The sequence below is a fragment of the Odontomachus brunneus genome, unplaced genomic scaffold (assembly GCF_010583005.1).
Source record: "Odontomachus brunneus isolate Ranch 3 - 2012 unplaced genomic scaffold, Obru_v1 Obru_scaffold_209, whole genome shotgun sequence".
Taxonomy (NCBI): Eukaryota; Metazoa; Arthropoda; class Insecta; order Hymenoptera; family Formicidae; genus Odontomachus; species Odontomachus brunneus.
Genome location: NW_022639659.1, coordinates 507,366 through 512,754, shown reverse-complemented (window position 1 = coordinate 512,754; position 5,389 = coordinate 507,366). Strand labels below are relative to the sequence as shown.

The window sequence follows — 5,389 nt, the reverse complement described above, 5'->3', positions numbered from 1 at the left end:
TTAATATTGACAATGCATATCAACGGCGACGCGTTTAATCAATACAATACGTTTTCTTGATGAGTATTATACCAGCTTAATATACCGTTGTTATTTAACAGAAAGTTACTATATAGTACGCGTATCAAATTCACGATGTAAACTAAGCCACTAACGATTGGCGATTGATGATTGACGATTGAAGATTTGATTTTGACGAATCAACGAGCTTTAACTTTGGCTTGCTTTGTTCCAAATGGTCAAGTTCCAATCTTCAATCGTCAATCATCAATCGCCAATCGCTAGTGTGATACGGGCTTTATGTTACTGTTATGTCAATTCATGTGTCGCGCCCCTAATGGCTCCTGCACACAGGACGCGGTAATGCTTGCCGCGCGGCGGAAGTCCACGCGACAGCGAATCAATATGTCGTTTTCTATAAGAGCTAGAAGGTTATTACGGAAAGCAGCATATTGATTGGCTGTTGCACGAACTTTCGCCGCGCGGTAAGCATTACCGCGTCCTGTGTGCACGAGCCATAAGATTCAACTATTGGCTTCTGCACACAGGACGCGGTAATGGCTGCGTTCCGCAGAGCGCATCATGTGCATGATACGCTGCATTAGAGTGAAAGAGATACGAGAGTGAGATAAAAAGAGAGGGAGAGCACTTAGGTAATGGGCGCATTCAGTAGAAAAAGCGCTCAGTGAGCAATTAACGATTATTGGTTCTTGCTATTAGATCCCTAAATCTAGACAAATTAAATTGACAAATTACTCAACTGTTGTGCAACAGTTGAGTAATTTGTCAATGTAATTGGTCTAGATTTAGGGATCTAATAGCAAGAACCAATAATCGTTGATTGCTTACTGAGCGCTTTTTCTACTGAATGCGCCCAATGTTCTCGAACATTAGGCTGCCTCAGCTCCTGAAGTAGTGCATGCACTCTCATGCGTTCGAAAACATCACCCGAGTACTCTCCCTCTCTTTTTATCTCACTCTCGTATCTCTTTTGCTCCAACGCAGCGCATTATGCGCATGATGCGCTTTGCGGAACGCAGCCAATGGCCGCGTTCAGTAGAACAAGTGATCAGTAAGCGCTCAGTGAGCTCTTGCATCTGATTGGAGTATAGTTGGAGATCTAAAAGAATATGCCAAATCATATACAAGAGCTCCCTGAGCGCTTACTGATCACTTGTTCTACTGAACGCGGCCAATGTCTACTGCGCGGAGGAAGTTCACGCGATAGCCAATCAATATGCTGCTTTCCGTAATAACCTAGCTCTTACGGAAAAACAACATATTGATTGGCTGTCGCGCGGACTTCCGCCGCGCGGCAAACATACCGCGTCCTATGTGCAGGAGCCATATGAATACCGGCCGTAGTTCGGCCATCGACTTACAGTAATAGTCAGTGGCGCTTCGGACGCCACTGAATAAATTGACATTTGTAACATTCGTAATAGCTAGTGCGAGTTGAATAATATAATGGTAAGACGTGTATAGTAACAAGCTGTTTTTCATTATATGGAAATAATCCACTTCTATTTCCGCTGATTCCACTTTTTGGCCATCACGGTAAGCTTAACGAATGTATAGCCGTCTTGACAATATTTTCCATTGTGATAATTATTGGACAATGAATGATGCGTTTTTGTTTTATTAGTGTATATCACGATATGTCCCAGTGAGAAATGACTTATCGATCGACGTCGAAATGACGTCGATCAATAAGTCATTTCTCACTGAGGTGTCAACGTGACCAATTAGCTTTCCAGAAGTATCCGTCCATATGATTGTTTATTGTACAACCTAATGACGCGTCTCCCGCTATTGCTGCTGGAATGCGTTGCATGTCGAATTCACCATACGGATCAGTTTCGTTTATATCGCTTAGGAATTGTTGCGAATTGTCACGCAAATCAAACGTTTGAATGCAAACGTTACAACAAAAAAGCAATTATAATAACTTCAGCCCCGATAAGCAAGATGTTAACAGTATGTCGACAGATTGGCGATAAATTCGATCAAAATATCATGGCAAATCTATAGCCACCTGTGTCCGCGTAAAGTTCGTATTTTGTCGACAGAGTCTACTAGCATAATTTGACAGATTGGTGGTAGAATCATGCAGGAACTATAGTATATTCCAATACATTTTACATACATTTAAATTGTTATTAATGACAGTTTGCGTAAATCTATCATCATAATCTGCTATAGATCCTGTTGTATTTTTTGTTGGCAAGCTACCGATAAAATTTACAAATACTATGCAGAAGGTTTGGTTATATGAAACTGCTTGTATGCCGTTTCACTCGGAGCAAGTTTTGTAAATTGTACAGCAAACAGAATTTACGCAATCGTCCGTTCGAACATATGCGACAAATATGTTGACATCGTGTTATTATAGCGACAATTTCGCATGAACCATATTGTATCATATTTTCATGCTTTGTCGCACATGTGTAAAAACAAATGTTTACCTTTGTTTCTCTCGTGCGAGACCTACGATATTGTCTCAAATAAAGTATGAATATACTTGATTTATTATAAAAACATGTGCAATATCACTTTACTACTAGGATAAACAGATATGTAACCAACTGACTCAACATATTAAAAAACAAAAAACATGTATTATTAACCCTGATCTGGTACACAGAGTCATTTTCAACTTTACCCAATTTTTTATTTTGAATCAAACTGTGAGCTAATAAAATTAGGATTTATTCACACAATGAAAAAAAGTTGTAATTGAGAAGAATATAAGTTTTAAACGGTTGAGCTATTTCAATTATCTATCATAATAAAAAGACAAAATTGCTATGAGACTGTTTCTAATCTTAGTGTACCAAGTTAAAATGTCAAAATGTAAAATAAAGATAATTTTTTACTATATTTTAGTCCTCTATATTAAATACTACATGAGAAAAATTTTATATAAATTTATTTCTGGCCATATGCACTAAAATTTTTTATACCATCAAATTTGAATCATGAACAAAAAGATTCAAGTATAATACACACTAATCTGTATTAAATTGAACAAAATCCAAAAAAAAAGTATAAATTGTCCAAAAAATTATATGAATTTAAAAAATATTATAAATGATTAAAATATTATTCAAATTATTAACTATGAATCATAAATTATTAACACTGCAAAAACTTAAAACTATTAAAGATTTTATTCGTCTCTTAACTGAAAATATTATATATTTTCGTATATTTGAATAGTTATACTTTTTGACGAATTAAAATGTATAATTTTTTTTTCTTAAAAGTTCAAGTATTGAACAAGAGAATCCTAAAATATTAATTTCTTAAATTTATTTTCAGAAAAGTTACAAATTTTTATGTAAACTTATGTTTTTATCGCATTTCTTTTTATATTCACGAGAAAATGAAATACTTAATACCCACGTAGCACGTAATATTACAGTAATATCATAGTAATATCACATTTCCATTGCAATATTACAATGAAATGTAGCAGAAATATTATTGTAATATTACTGAGATATCAGTAATATTGCAATGTATGTGAGAACGTATCACAGTAATATTACTGTAATATATTATAGTCATTATTGTAATAAAAATGTTCAATTGTATAAAGGATTGTATTTGTCTGCGTATTATTTTATATATTACATATTTTTATTCGCATCAATAAAGAACTGTATAAAAAAAAAAAACTAAACCGAATTGAGCTGAAACCAGCTCAATACCAGGAATACCTAACGTACAGATTTATAGCATGGCGTCTAATCCGCTGCGCTACGCCGCTACTCGATCCGTGTTCTACTGCAATGGAACTAAAGGAGCTTATTAAATTTCAAACCGCAATTTTTCGTAAACGGTTGAGAATTGCATAGTCTCCGAGTAGCGTTTGTTACTTCTATACCAATATTATATTCCTACAAAAGTTTGGTAAAATCAGTGACCTGAAGAAAGGAAGTTCCTCTTGTGAATAATATTAACAAGAAAGATATTTGTCATATTACAAAATAATATATTATCTTTGAAATATTCATACTTCAATACGATATATTACGTGCCAAGTAACATTAACCTTTTGCGTCATGATGGGACTCTCAACGTCCCACTTTTTTCCGTTTAATTTTTAATTATTTTAACGTATTTATTGATAAAAGGTATAGGTGTATTTGTTTCTATAGTATCCCCAATACATCAACAAGTGTAAAACATAAAGGAACGATCATAAATTTGCATTCGCAAAGTTACTATAAATAAAAAAAATGTTCAAAATTTGCTCTTTTTATGGAAAAAATACATTTTCTACTAAACTATTGTCAATAAAAAAAAAACACCGATTTAAATACTTATCCAAAATGCCCTAAAGTATTTTGCAGAATGTTTTCATATTTTTTTTACAGTATCGTTTAGTTGTAAAAAATCATAATTAATTCTTTGTGTCACAAACTTTTGTTTCAGATATATTTGTTTTAATAGTACACCTAGGAATTTTTTGGGTCGCTGATTACGAATCCAAAATCAATTGCAAAATTCAAAATGGTCGATCCAATATGGTGGACCAATAAATCAACAAGTTTTACTTTTTATGAAAATTACTATGACTGTTTTTCAGGTTGTTGTCCTAGATCTAATCCTAAATCTAATTTTATTAAATTTAGTACATTCGTCTAGATATACATTTTCATAAAAAAATTATTTTTAAATTATTAGTCGGCCATATTGGATCCACCGTTATGAATTTTACAATTTTGATTTCGGATTCGTAATCAGCGGCCCAAGAAAGCCCCGAATACTACTTTACATAAAAATAAAAATTATTTTTTAATTATTGTTCCGCCATATTGGATCCGCCATTTTGAAGTTTGCAATTCTGACTTTGGATTCGTAATTAGCAACCCCAAAAACGACCGGGTACACAATTTCAGAAAAAATAAGCCTGATAGAAAAATTCGTGATACAAAGGGTTAAATGACGTTTTAATAACATTTTAACGACATAATGAAAATGTTATTGTCTTGCTACTTAGGATTTAATATATTACACAACAATATTACTGTGCAATATTACAAAGTAACATATCAATAATATTATTGTAATGTTACATTATAACATGTAATATTATTGTAATATTGCAATATTACTGTGATATTACTGTAATATTACGTGCTATGTGGGTAAATAGTTGCGATTATTTTTTAATATAATTTTATTCTAAAGATTTCAAAATATATTTATAGTTTTTTTATAGACTTTTATTAGTATTTTTAGAATTAGAATTTATATAAGAATTTACACTAGCATTTACATGAGCGAGAACGAAAACAATTTTGGCGTGCCAAATTAATATACTCAAAAGATATGTACTGTATGAAAATTAATATATGTGAATGATAAACGCGAATATTTG

At 32.7% G+C, this 5,389-nt stretch overlaps 1 protein-coding gene across 2 annotated transcripts in view; it reads left to right on the top strand.

Annotated features, from left to right (window-relative positions):
• The first annotated feature begins 1,361 nt into the window (after nucleotides 1-1,361).
• The window catches only part of LOC116852257 (small integral membrane protein 14-like), a 17,016-nt gene continuing 12,988 nt past the window's right edge, over nucleotides 1,362-5,389 (top strand). The window contains exon 1 of one of the 2 annotated variants that reach the window (XM_032832441.1): nucleotides 1,362-1,470. The gene's annotated coding sequence lies outside the window, so the exon portion shown is untranslated. Of the gene's footprint in view, nucleotides 1,558-5,389 lie in introns of both variants that reach the window. The other variant, XM_032832440.1, reaches the window with a different exon arrangement.